Source organism: Lagopus muta, chromosome 2 (assembly GCF_023343835.1).
Source record: "Lagopus muta isolate bLagMut1 chromosome 2, bLagMut1 primary, whole genome shotgun sequence".
In the NCBI taxonomy this organism is placed as follows: Eukaryota; Metazoa; Chordata; class Aves; order Galliformes; family Phasianidae; genus Lagopus; species Lagopus muta.
This window is the reverse complement of record NC_064434.1, coordinates 11,539,811-11,554,492: the sequence shown is the minus strand read 5'-3', so window position 1 is coordinate 11,554,492 and position 14,682 is coordinate 11,539,811. Positions and strand designations below refer to the sequence as shown.

Here is a 14,682-nt window from a genome sequence, read left to right as displayed (position 1 = left end):
ACATTGCCTCTGAATGCTACTCTAGAGGAGATGTTAGAGCGCATGAACCGTGTGCCTACGGCAGCTCAGGCAATGTTAGTGGAGGCTGTGCGAGCGGTGGGAGAGACTATAAGTGAACGCCTGGCTACTGCTCATAATCAGGCATTTGCGGCATTCGCTCCGTTGTTGCAGAGCAATAACAAAAGGCAGAGTGAGTCAGCTAAAGGGAAGCAGCGATGTTTCCGATGTGGTAAACTTGGGCACTTTAAACGAGATTGTAAATCTAAGGTATGGTGCGATAACTGTCAATCTGGCACCCATGGTACGGTGGTATGTCGGTCGGGAAACGGCAAGCAGAGCGCGAGTCGCCGCGCAACGACAACAGTAGCGACCTCGGCAAACAATGCGTTGCCGACTCTGACCGCTCCAGCTCCGCCGTCCTCTCCCCAGCCACCCCCGGCAGCCTCGGCTTGGACCTGGCAACCGCAGTAGATGTCACGTTAATCGACACTAGACCACAGAAGGTTGCCTCGGAAATAAAGGCACCGATTTTAATTAATGGACAGCCTGTTGGAGCTTTGCTCATTGGTCGCTCATCTACTGGGTTAGCAGGTTTATTGATATTGCCTGGATTAATTGATAAGGACTATACAGGAGTTATTCAAATTGTAATGCACACATGGCATCCACCTGTTCATGTCCCTGCTCATTCGCGTGTTGCACAACTGATTCCCTTACCGCATTTAACTGCAGCTGTGTCCCCGCGCTCTCCTGACAGCAGGGGAGATAAGAGTTTTGGATCCACAGGGGGCCTCGCACTTTTGACTATGCCTCTGCATACGAGACCAGTGGTTCCAATTGCATTGACTCATCAGCAACGCACTATTACTATCCGAGCGTTGTTAGATACTGGCGCAGATATTACTATTGTAGCAACGAGCGCTTGGCCCCGACAGTGGCCGACGGAGTCGGCTGGAAAGGGGGTGGAAGGAGTTGGTGGAACTGTTCCAGTGTCTCGCAGTTTGGATCCAATTACAGTGACATTAGAAAACCGCTCTGCGCAATGCAGAATTACAGTAATGCCCCTCCCGGTGGGTGTTTCGGCGCTAGTCGGCCGAGACGTACTGGACCAGCTGGGTGTTGTTCTCACCAACTCAGAGTCCCCGGGTTTTCCCTAACGGCCACTGCATGGGCTTTCCCGATCCGATTGCGATGGATTTCTGATCATCCCATTTGGATTGATCAGTGGCCGTTGAAACAGGAAAGCCTGCAGTATGCCAGTCAGTTGGTACAAGAGCAATTGCAGCAAGGGCATATTGTGCCTTCTACCAGCCCTTGGAATACTCCTATTTTTGTGATTAAGAAAAAATCGGGGAAATATCGGCTGTTACATGATCTGCGTGCTATTAATAATCAAATGCAAGCAATGGGGGCATTGCAACCAGGACTGGCGGCTGCACAAGCTTTGAAGCAGATTGAGCGATTGGCATGTTGGACAGTCAAACAAAGCAATATTACGTCCCAGATTCTTGAGGAAATGCTGGAGGACATGGACAGTTTACGGCACGCGGTGTTGCAAAATAGAGCAGCTATAGACTTTTTGCTGTTAGCGCAGGGACGCGGGTGTACTGATTTTGAGGGAATGTGCTGTTTTAATTTGTCTGATCATAGTGATTCCATACATAAGCAGATTCACTGGCTCCTGAATCACACGCAATCTGTGAGTAAAGATCATAACCCCATAGACGATTGGCTTCGTTCTACTTTTCCAGGCCTTTCCTCATGGGCATACGGCCTGATAAAAGAAGGTTTGCGATGGTTACTGATCTTGCTATTGATAATTATAGGTGGACGAATTGTGTATGGCTGTATTCAAAGGGCAATTGATCCCCCTCGAGCCATGCCGGTATTTAGTACAACGTTTTCGACGAATGATTTTATTCAAGATTGGCTTAAAGAGCAAGGAGGTCATAACTCCTTGGAATATCTTGAGATGCGCCCATAAAATAAAAAGGGGGGAATTGCAGTGGGTTTTAATCTGTATCTGAATCTGAGTTTCTAAAAGATGCTCAAACTAGCTTGCGTGGCTTAGGAGCCAGGGACGGTTTATGCTTGGAACATAGCATAGATTGTACCCTTAGATTGTATCTAGGATTGTTCGTGCTTGGTGAATGGGTTTCTGGAATGCTTGCCTTTGTTCCTTCGATATGCTTGTCTAAACACTGTACCCTAGGTATGTGATTTATAGAATTGTTTATAACCATGGTTTCAGGTTCTGTATCTATATAAGGTGTGCTGTGGTTACAATAAACGAAGCTGTTCACTCATATTGAGTTGGTGTGCTTCCCCAGGTTTATCAGCAGGTTTCCCTGGCCAAGTGGGTTATTCCCGACATCTTATGATAGCACTTTCCACAAAATCACCTTGCATTCCACAGAAAGTATTTCTTATGCATAGGAAAAATATTTGACACTTCTCATCTCATTGACTGTCCCCCTGCTGTTGGACAGGGTGAGTGAGAGAGAAATGAACTCACCTTTACAAGGCAGGTAAAACTGCATTGTTTGCATGCAATCAAAAATCAAAAGCAATTATTCTTAACTATTGAGAAATACTGATTTTAATAATAAATTTTTAATTATTAATAATTTTAAATAGTGTTTTTAATTTGCCTGCATTCTAGACAGAGTGAATGATTCTTTACAGAACAGTTTTCTCAAGACTCTTGCAAAACAGTCAAGATACCCATCTCCCTGTAGTCAGTAGGAGTCTTTAAGGAATTATGATTAGAGTAGAACTCTAAATTCAATGTTATTTTTTAATTAAGCAGCTGAATTTATCTCTTCCTGACCATCATAGAAGTGTTATAATGGTGCACATTTTTTCCTTTACTGTCTTTAGCAACATTTTTGTTTGAGTCATTTCACCAAAACCCTCTTTGTCATGAATGTGATGAGGAGGAGAAATAGGGATGAGACAAGTGAGCAAAAAAGTGAAACAAGTTGGCAGCAAAAAGAAGGTAAATGTCATACATACTTTCCCTTCCTTTTAGAAAGGCCTGTTAGATAAACTGAAAGTAGTTTCATAATCCAACGGATTTTACTAAGTTTTTTGACATTGCTTTGCATGACGTTTTCCTAAGCCAAAGAAGGACACAGTATCTTAAACAAATTACTCAATGATAAATGAACTAATTGAAGAAAACCTAAAGAGAAGCAGTCAACTTTTTTTTCCCCCTCTAAAGTTTGGCAGTATATTTCTCCTGTATCCTCATATTCCATACCTTCATTAAACGTATGACTACCTGTATCACTTGTGAGTCATGCATTGCTGAAAGCCTACTGGAGACTGCCTGCTGCTCAAAACAATTCTGGCAAATTGGGGAAGTAATCCAAAAGCAACACAACAACAAAAAAGAACTGACCAACAAAAAACAATAACTAAGAGAGAAAATTGAGCATACAAATAAAATAAAATTATCAGAACTAGCTAGCTAAGCAGCATACTAACAAAAAAGGACCAAAGAAGAGATGTTAGAATGGATCACAAACTAAATCCAGGTGAAAAATGTGATGCTATTAAAAAGTAACAGGTTGTGGCAAGTAACACAGAGGAGGTAATTATTCTTTATCCTGCATACATGAGGTCTCAGCTGGAGCCCAGCTTTTATTACCCTGCTTTAAAAACAAGGTAAACCAGTTGGGTAGAGTCAAAACAACAAAAAAAAGGATGAAATATTAGAATTAAACAAAAACAGGCAAAATATAGCAAGGAAATTTATCTGGAAAGAAGAATGCTAAGATAAAATCCGTTGTCTATTTTCCTCATCCCAAACACCGAAAAAACATTTCTCAAAGGATGTGCAGCCTGTGACTGTGTTTGAATATGAACATGAGCATTTCAGACAGATCTGTAGGTAACTAGTGATGAAATTGGAAGGAATTTATAGAAAAGAATAACAAGCAAAGCATCAACATAATAACCACTTGCAGTCTCCATGTCTAGGTCATTTAAAGCTTACTAGCTAAAATAGATGTGGGTACATTCAGTTTCAGCTCCCATCTAGAACCGTTCAATACTAGAAGGGGTATTTTACTCCCTTCAATTTCAATAGTCTTGAATTGATTCTACACTTTTTCTGATTTTCTTCTCTGTTTCTTGTATTACTCCAGATTTTAGTAGTCAGTATTTCTCCTCTGAAGCTTTGGTCTGAACTGACTGAAAACAAAACAAATCAGAGTTTAAAAAAAAAAAAAAAAAAAAAAACAAACAACACAGCACTGATGATTTTCTGAATTTAAAATTCAGTTGGTATTTGAGTAACAAAGCACTCCATGAAGTCTGGAAACTTTTCTGTTATCAAAAAGGCAGAAAGCACTTTGAAACACATTGAATGTAATTTCCAGCCATCATTATATACTGCTTAAGTTCTAGAAGGATAACAAAATACATTGCATAACTCACTTGGAACTTGGTGTATGTAAGTACAGAGACACAATGCACGTCCCCAGCTATCCTGTAAACAGAGAGCAAACGTTGTACTGAATTTAAAACAAAGAAAATCCCATCTGTATGTTGAAAAGGTTTACATTCACTTTGGCAATGTTTGAATTCTGAGTGCCACTACTTCCTTGTTTAAAGTGGATTGCTATCAACTGGGCAGAAATCGAGTCCAGTCTATTCCTGAAAGGAATGATACTCTCTAATCTAGCCTCCTCCCAGCTCCTGTATTTTATAACATTGACACATGCGTTTTTGTTTTGTCTAGTTCTGAATCAGTTTTAGCAACCCTGAGTACTATGATTCCCACAGGGAAATCCTGTCTTTCTTTGTCCTCAGTTACTAGAAGCAACAATTTCTAAAACCTTCTCAGTCTACTTGTCTCTTGCAAAGATCTCAACTGCAGAAATTCTGTGAGCCACAAAATGATCACAGAATGAATTATAGTGATTTTTCATTCTCTTTGTGAAGTGGAGAGATTCCAACATAAACTGAAGTTGACTTCAGCTTTTACCCATGCCTGTTAGCTATGAAAACAGATACAAACTCCATAGAGCAAAAGGAGATTAAATGGGGCTAATAAGAGAGATGGGGATTAAACAGGTCCTAAAGGTCCTAAAACAACAGGGTTGCAACCCTGGGGGCAAGTGGCAGCTTTGAGCATCATTTTGAACACCACTTGAACTAAGATTAGATTTTACTTCTTTGTTTTATACTGTTTTCCACTATTTCTTGTTGGAGATAAGAACACTTTTTCCCCCACACATCCCTGTACAAGGATACGTACCCTGCAGTAATTCTTCCTGTCTCTACATGAGATTGATATTTCTGGCATATTCTTCATAATTTCTATATGTTGCTGTAACTGCCTGCTCTATACTTTGCTATTTGTTCCTGTTGCACTCAGATTTAATTTATAAAGGCAGTGACCTGAATTAACCTAGTAATTTCTCTGAAATTTGGGAGTGTAAAGGAGACGATAGTGTTGTGTAGTGTTTAGTGTTTTAGATGATAGTGTTTGTTTAGTGTTGTTTGATAGGATTTAAGATTGACCAGGTGATAATACTAAATAGAAAAAGAAGGATTATTTTTTAAAACTTTTTTTTTTTTCTGATATGCTGCACATATTTCATCTGACATTGAATAACACAGAAGATACTAGATTCAGAAGAAAAAAATCTTCATTAGAAGTGTTAGGACGAGGAAAATAAGAAAAAAGTACATATAGATCTCATAATTTATTTCATTGTTTACTTAATCAATTTCCAGAGAATAGTCTGAGGTAATAGAAACTATTTGCAGGTGATTCACAGAGTAACATAATCTTTTGATAACAAGGATAAGGACAGAACCAAGAGAAGTGCCCGTGTGACCACAGGACATTTGGAAGCCTATTGTGTATAGCTTGTAGAAACTAGAGCATTAATTTTGCTTTTTAAATCTCATTTTTCTAAATATTGCTTGATCTTACAGTGGCATGTTACTATTCAAAACATTTAATTCACTATCCATGATTAGCATTGTCCTCCAGTAAATATGAAGAACAAGCTCACTGAACAATAAACGTGCTTTGATACTACTTCTTTTTCCTATTTGTGGCTTCTATCTGAAAGCTGAAGCTCATATAGCCTTTTTAGTTCAAGAGCAGTCTGTTGAGGGCCACTGCTTTTCTACCAATCAAGAAAGTGTAGAAAAACTGCATGATAGGGCTATTCCAGAATCCTGCAACCTGGAACCCTGGAGGCTGCTGTTTCAGGAATGAGGTGGTCCACAGGAAAAAAAACAAAAAAAAAAAAATTCAGAATGCTTCCATCAGCATAAAACATTAGTCAGTTAAACATGCTATGGGTGTTTCTGTATAAAAACCTCAAGCATGCCTAGCACTACAGTAAAAAGCACCCATGCCAAAATTTGGATTTATATTTTCTAAGTTACATATGTGAAAAGTAACCTAAACAAGATAGGTTATATTCTTAAATATACTGTAAGTCTAAATACAATTTACTGTAAGGATATTAGATGCAATCTCTTGTGCTGTGAAGTAATGGCTCTTGATAGGAAGGAGTAGATAAATTCTCCTACTCATTTTTGAGTTGTGAATATACCTTTCACCTTGAGAGGTAAAGGAAAGGAATAAAAGCAGCAGAGAAATAGGATAAAACTCATTGGTGGACAGCTGTAGGACTGCACAAAATGGTGAATGATTCTTGTTACTTGGAGATCATTTGAGGCCTTAGTTAGTTATCAAGACCTAGCCTGGTTGCCAACTAGCACAAGTGCTAAGCATTATTGAATACTGTTAGGAAAGCCAAAATGCACCAGGAATGTGGTAGAAGCAGGTACCCTGTAAAACTTTGTTCTTTTCTGTAGAGAAAATGTGTTTCTGTCTCCACTTTTGGTCTGAAGCAAACCTCTTCACCACAAAAAATTCATCTTTCACTGTGCATAATCAAAAGTACAGAGATGCATAATTGACAAGTATACAGAGAAGTTAGTCTGGCCTCTAGAGAGTATATAGCTGGAGAGATTATCACGTTGGAAAGGGATAATTGGAAATAAATAGAAAAACTTACCCATATCCTGGTCTTGCATAAATAGACTCCAAGAGGAATGATCTCCAGAGAGAAATTCTTCCTCAGTGGTAAGTCAGCCCTTAAATGGGTCTCGGAGTTGTGGAGCCAGGCTCCACTCCTTCTGGTCACACAGCTGAATTGCCTTCACCTGTGCTCTTGCAGCTGACTCAGTGCTTGCCTCAGGTGATCAATCAGTGGTTCAGGCCATGATTCAGTATTTCCCGTACACTGGCATACACAGTGCAGTTGTATGGGCAGCAGGATTCTCAGGGACAGACTGATGCCCTTTTGATCTGAAGAGTTTTGAAACAGTGCACAAGTGAAGGCATGGGAACAGACACTGGTTTGCTTTGCATGAAAGTGTGTGGGTGGACTTGGGTATGGGGATCTGTAGCAGATAAGTGTCTTCCAAAACTGGGTAATTGACCAGTCTACTTGTAAATATGCATCAGAAGTTTGTATAAAAGTGAGTGTTTCCTCACTGCAGTTTTACAAAGGTGCTGTTATGACAGTACTCAAGACAGCACTAGTGCCAGAGTGAACAGATTGGCCTCATGTGTTGTACTGTGAGTGCTGTAACAAATTAGAGAAGATTAGGTTGGAGAAGAGAAGGCTCTGAGGAGAACTCATTGCAGCCTTCCAGTACTTGAAGGGAGCTTATTGCAGGAGGGAGACAGACTTTTTACACAGGCTGATTTTAGTTTTAAAATGGGGAAGCCTCTTTAAAAGAGGAGAGAAAAAGGTTAGATATTAGGAGAAAATTCTTCACTCAGAAAGTAGTAAGGCATTAGCACAGGCTGCCCAGAGAAGCTGTGAATGCCCTATCCCTGGAAACATTCAAGGCGAGGTTGGATGGGGCCTTGATCTGGTAGGTGGCAACTCTACCTATGGCAGTGGATTGGAACTGGATGGGCTTTAAGATCCCTTCCACTCTGATTCATGGTAAGATGGCAGACCAAGGCCTCAACCCATCTGACACTTTGCAAGAGCCTGGGAATCTTTGAGCACCACTTAGCGTGTATGAAAGAAAGAATCCTTCAAATAAAAGCTGTTGAAACAAGTGAAGTAACAGCACTGTCTTGCCCCATCTCCCCAGAGACTTTCAAGGCAAGCCTGAATAAGACCCTGGGCAGCCCTGATCTAGCTGTAGTGTCCCTTTACATTGCAGGGGAGTTGGACTAGATGGCCCTCAGAGGTCCTTTCCAGCTCTAAGGATTCTGTGATTCTAAAAATCCATGTGGGAGTAAAATGACTTTCTCTTACATGGCTCCAGTGTAATTCATTAAACTTGCATTTCAATGTAGTATTTGTTTTACTGCAATATTTCTCAGATGTAGACCTTATATTGTAAGAGCATAAGCACTTACTATTTTTAGGGAGGTTATTGAACTAATTCTCCAATAGTCAAAACAAGGAACAACTGTGACTTGGAGTTAAGGGACTCAAAAACCTCTTCTTTCTGCAAAATCAGCAGCCTGTCAGCTGTTAAGAATTACAAGCATTTTCAAGGATTTCTGCAGAAAAGAAAACATTAATAAAATGATTAACAGATTTTTTCCCTCTCTTAATATGTTTAACACTCAGCACCTTTGCTTACCTTTCAGCTTAATGTCACTAGTTCATTCATTTTTATAAAGAGTGCTACAGGATATCTTGATATATAAATAGTTTACAGTGAGGCCTTCTTGGGAAGATCTCAATATACTGAATAGCTAACTGATATGGAATTTAACTACAAGCAAATACTTGACGAAGAAGTCAAGCTGTGACCCTGCCACAGGCGCTGTTGGGAAGCTGTCAGAAGTCTAAGTCTGCATTTACTTCACATCCAGCTGACCAGCCTGCATCTCCCATGCAGCTGCTGAAGTGCACTGTGGCAGGGATGATGTTTTCCTGGCAGTACTCCCCTATCCCAATTCAATGGGCCAGATATGCTGCCAATCCCAAAATACTGTGTTCAGTTCAGATTTCAACCAAGATCAAAACAGTGTCAAACCACTGAGACAAGGTTTCCTTCTTCACAGTTTCTATCTTCAGGTTCCGGTCAGCTGATTCAGGAGAGTGATGCAGGTTTGAGGTATACCGTAGCTTTAGGCTTTTGTCAGTGAGATCATACAAATTGCAGATGAATACAACTAAATAATTTGAACATTCAGATACGCTCTGAGCTTGTCATGGCCATTTATGTTTTTAAGGATTTGAAATTAAATAGGTGAATGATGAATGCATTTAGCCATTTAACCATTAAAATAGTAGTTCAAAGTTACTTTCGTAATTGGGACTACTGTTTGGGCTCATCTTTCTTTACAAAAAGGCACTGAAAAAGAAAGTTAGCTTGCCTCTAATTATATTTTCAATTTTCAGCCCTTACTAAGAGATGGAAACATCTGTACTGTTCAATTAATACAGTAGCCAAAACATTAAAATATATTTTATTAGATTTTACTGCTATTATGAAGTATTGGAAATAATAAAAGCCTTACTAATTTACTAGCATATGCTCTAAAAATGCCAGAATCTTAAAAATTTAAGAGAGCTTTCTGAAAACATTAATTCCAGTGTACAGTGAAATTACTGCCTAAAGGTAAAGTGATGTAACAGTTATTGCAAGAAAAAACACATGTGGCACATTACTCACATAGGCCTTGATTCAGCAAAGCACTGAAGCGTGTCTTTAATGTGTGAATGTCTCACTGACATCAATAAGACTATTCATGTACTTAAAATTAGGGCATTGCTTAAATAAGTTACTGATATGAAGCCACAGAAATAAATTCAGACTTAAGATCATGACATCATAACTTAAAAGTTACTTCTTACAGTAATTCAGAGTGATATGCACATGAGTAAATTTACACTGCAAGTATTTACATCTCAGCTAATTGAGTACAAAAGTATGTATTTTCTCTCAGTTTATGATCAAAGGAGTTTGGTGTGGAATGTTATTAGCTTAGATATAGACTTACGCCACTAAAGATAACCAGAGTTACTTCATAGAATCATAGAATGGTTTGGGTTGGAAGGGATCTTTAAGATCACTTTGTTCCAAACCCCCTGCTATCGGCAGGGATACCACCCTCTAAACCAGGATGCTCAAAGCCCCATCCAGCCTGGCCTTGAATTACAGGCAGGGCATTCACTACCAATCTGGGCAACCTCTTCCAGTGTCTCACCACCCTTACAGTAAAAAATGTCTTCCTATTATCTAATCTAACTCTGCCCTCTTCCAGTTTGAAGCCATTTCTCCTTGTCCTGTTACTACATGCCATTATAGAAAGTTCTTCCCCAGCTTTCCTGAAGGCCCCCTTCAGGTACTGAAAGGCCGTTATAAAGTCTCCTCAGAGCCTTCTCTTCTCCAGGCTAAAGAGCCCCAGCTCTCAGCCTGTCTACATAGGGGAGATGCTGCAGCCCTCTGATCATCTTCATGGCCCTCCTCTGGATCTGCTTCACCAACAGTTTCATGTCTTTCTTGTGGTGGGGTCCCAGAACTGGACATGATACTCCAGGTGGAGTCTCACAAGAGGAGAGTATAGGGGAAGAATCACCTCCTTCAACCTGCTGGTCACACTTCTCTTAATGAAATCCAGGATACGGTTGGTCTGCTGGGCTGCAAGCATACATTACCATCTCATGTTGAATCTTTCAACAACTGATGCCCCAAACCCTTCTCCTCAGTGCTGCTCTCAAGCCATTCTCCACCCAACCTCTATCTGTACATGGAATTGCCCTGACACAGATGCAGGATCTGGCACTTGACCTTGTTGAACTTTATGACGTTGGCATGGGACCACCTTCAAGCCTGTCCAGGTCCCTCTGGATAGCATCCCTTTCCTCTATTGTGTCAACTGCCCCACTCAGCTTTGTGTCATCTCCAAACTTGCTGAGCATGCACTTGATCCCACTGTCCATGTCACCTACAAAATATTCAACACTGGTCCCAGACATTGGTCCCTGAGGAATGCCACTCGTTACCAATCTCCACTTGGACATTGAGCCATTGACCACAGCCATTTTCCACGTGCCTTAGTAGGGCCCTAAGGAGGATTTGCTTCATAATCATGCCAGGCACAGAGGTGAGACTGACTGGCCTGTACTTCTCTGGATCTTCTTTTTTTCCCTTCTTGAAAGTGGGCATTGTGTTTCCCCTTTTCCAGTCATTGGAAACATCACCAGACAGCAGTGACCTTTCACATATGATGGCTAATAAATGGCTTGGCAACTTTGTTTGCCAGCTATCAGAATCCATGGATGGATCTCTTTAGGTCCCACGGACTTGTGCACCTTCAGGTTCTTTTCAGGTCCCAAATCTGATCTTCACTTACAGCAGGCAGATCTTCCTTCTCTACCTTTCTTCTTCTACCTTTGCTTTCTTCAACTTTGCTGATGCAGCTGGAGCCCTTGCTGGTGAAGACAGAAGCAAAGAAATCATTGAGTGCCTCAGCTTTCTCCATATCCCTCAAGACCAGGTCTTCATTTTCCTTCCAGAGAGGGCCCACATCCTCCCTGAACTTTCTTTCATCATTATATCTATAGAATTTTTTCTTGTTCTCCTTTACGTCCCTGGCTGGATTTAATTCTATCTGAGTTTTAACTTTCCTAACCTGATCTCTGGCTGCTTAGACTTCTTCGTACTCCTTGAAGGTTACCCATTCCTGCTTCCTTTCCCTATAGACTTTCTTTCTGTGTTTATATAAGTCCAGAAGCACCTTGTTGATTGACAGTGGCCTCTTGGCATTCTTCCCAGCCTTCCTTTTTCTAAGGATGTACTTCTTCTGGGTTTCGAGGAGATGGTCCTTGAATACTACCAAAGTTTCTTGGGCCCCTTTTCCCTCCTGAGCTTTATTCTACATCATCCTGCCAAACAGTTCTCTTTAGAGTTTGAAGTCTGCTCTCCCAAAATCCAGAGTAGCAAGCTTGTTGCACAACCTCTTTGATGCCACAAGGATCTTGAACTCCTTCACTTCATGTTCTCTGCAGCCAAGGTTGCCCTTAAGCTTCAAATTACTCACCAGCCTTTACTCACTGATGAGGACAAAGTTCAGAACAGCACCTCTTCTCATGGGTTCCAGTATCATTTGGAAGAGAATGTTATCATCAGTACATTCCAGGAACCTCTTCACTGTTGTCCCTCCAACCGATATTGAGGCGGTTGAAGCCTCAAATTCTTTTTCCCTTGCATTTCATTTAACTCTATCCCATAAGCTGTCTTAAAGCTCCTTATCTATCCTCAGGTGAAGCTCCATGGACTCCAGGTGACTGTTGATGTATTTCATTACCTATTCCACCAGGAGAAGGGTTGGAGGGCAATACCTACTATCTTTCTTTCTCTGCCTGTATTTCCTAAAGAGTTTATACCTACCTATTCTGACATTTCAGTCATGAATGAAGTTGAGGTGAGTTTTACTCTTTTCTCTTTTCTTGTTTTCCTCATTATTCTGATTTCTTTACAATCTGATAAAAACTAAGTATTTGACTTGTTTAATCTAAAAAGACATATCAAAGCACCTGCCTGTCTGAGGCTAGATCAGAATATCTTCCTGTAAAGAAGGAGTCTTAATATTGTGTTAACAAGGATCTACTGAAAATCACGTCTTTGTTTTTTCAGAGTGTTAATGATCTTGAATTGGCAGGAAACACCTGATTTCTCAGAAGCTGGATGATATAAACCAGTAGGAAAAGTGCTGTTGAAACAAGATTGCTACACTGAGAAAAGGCTTTTGCATTACTTCATCTTGGGTTCTTTGGCCTATATTTGTTATGAGATTATGATCTCCCCAGTGCTTATGAATGCAATTTTTAATGAACTTGATTATATCTAGGTCCAATTTGAGACTTGATTCAGTGCTGCAAACTGGCTTCAGTGGAATTTAAAGCAAGCTTCTGTGGTTTGGCTGTTGAGTGTTTCCATAGAGAAATCCAATGTGTACTATAATGACTAAAACAATTTGGAAAATCACAATATCCTAGTAAAGGGCTCAGTCTTCATGATGAAAATCTTATCTTATGATCTTTCAGACTTGTTTCTATATTAGGAAATCCTGCTGATACCTGTCTACAGACACCAAAAAATACTCCCGACACACACAAAAAACCCTTAAACCTATGCATTCCTGAATGTAACATCTTTCAGTTAATACATCAAAAGTCACCTAAGAAACTAGAGGTTGCATTCAAATGAGCTCACAAAGACAGCCAATGAAGGATTATGGACTAAAACCTTTTCAAAAGAACAGTCTATCTTCAACCTCTTAATGCTTAAAATATCTACAGAAAGAGGACTTGATACTGAAAATCCTAATGTCTCTAAAAAACAGCGACTGAAAAGAGATGTTGTTTTCATGACATATGTAAACATTTTTATATTCCCTGGCTTTACATTCCTTGTAGCTCACAGAATTGACAGCTTTTTATTGCTTTTTTTCTGCTAATATTCTTCTCAAACCATCCTTTTTTCTTCAACTGGCTAATTTACTACCACAATTCAGTTTAAAATGGAGTAATTACTATCAGTACGAATTTAACTTGCTTCTATTTGAGCCTTTAAAAGCATGTTTCTCAAAGCTCTCTACAGCAACAGTTTGATTGACTTTCTCCACAAAATTTTATTTTAACGTCATTGATATAATATTACAGTTTTTTCACGTGAGTCATATAGCGTAGAATAGTGTAAGATATACTCTGCTACATAAAAATATTTAGTGCTACTTAGTAATGTACAGCATTTTCAGCTGAGTAATGAAACTGCAATTTTGATTCCTTTGTCTCTCATTTACATGTATTTATATCTTCTCAAGTTTTGATTTATAAGCCTTGAGTGACCACAACAGATCTAATGAAAATACTGCTTAGTTAAAACTACAGATTTTTGCCTGCCTTTAAGTAAAAATATAGTAACCTTTTTTTCCCCGATTTTTATGCCAATTCAGAGAACAATATTGAAGATTGATAGTGAGGGATAAGTTTGTCCAAATTATAGTGAATCATCAAATTTAATAAATTTTGGCCTCATTTGTTTTTTTCTTGTGCATCTGATCTTCAGAATCAGAGAATCACAGAACTGTTTTAGTTGGAAGGGACCTTTAAAGGTCATCTAGTCCAACTCCCTTGCAATGAATAGGACATAGTTACATCAGGTTGTTCAGAGCCCCATCGGGCCTGACCTTCAGTGTGTCCAGGGACAGAGTTTCCACTGCCTCTCTGGGCAACTTGTACTAGTGCTTTACCACCCTTAGTATGAAAAACTTTTTTCTTACATCCAATCTAAATCTCCTCTCTTTTGATTTGAAACATTTTTCCCTTGTCCTATCACAATAGATCCTGCTGAAGAATCTGTCCTCTTCTTACCTATAGCCCCCTTTTCAGATACTAAAAGGATGTTTTCTTGTTCATAAGATGATAGTGAAGTTCAAATATAAGTAAAATAACAGTAAATTTGAAAAATATTAGTAAATAAAGAGTTTAGTTTCTTAATAGTTTTATTTCATTTTAGAAATGTCTGTCACAATTTTATTGCTAAAGTATTGATTCAAATTTAAAATATTGCTAATTTGAGATTTTTTAATTCATCTGCTAGCATATTTAGTTCCTCCAAGACCCTCTGTAAAGTTTGGTTCCAGAATGATAGAATCCT

General features: G+C 39.5%; 1 long non-coding RNA gene across 1 annotated transcript; it reads right to left on the bottom strand.

Moving 5' to 3' along the window:
• Positions 1-2,655: 2,655 nt before the first annotated feature.
• On the bottom strand, positions 2,656-7,154 carry LOC125689281 (uncharacterized). Its single transcript, XR_007375163.1, has 3 exons — positions 7,053-7,154; positions 4,444-4,495; positions 2,656-4,197 (listed from the first exon to the last, which is right to left on the bottom strand). It is a non-coding gene; the product is annotated as an uncharacterized LOC125689281 (long non-coding RNA).
• Between the last annotated feature and the right edge of the window lie 7,528 nt (positions 7,155-14,682).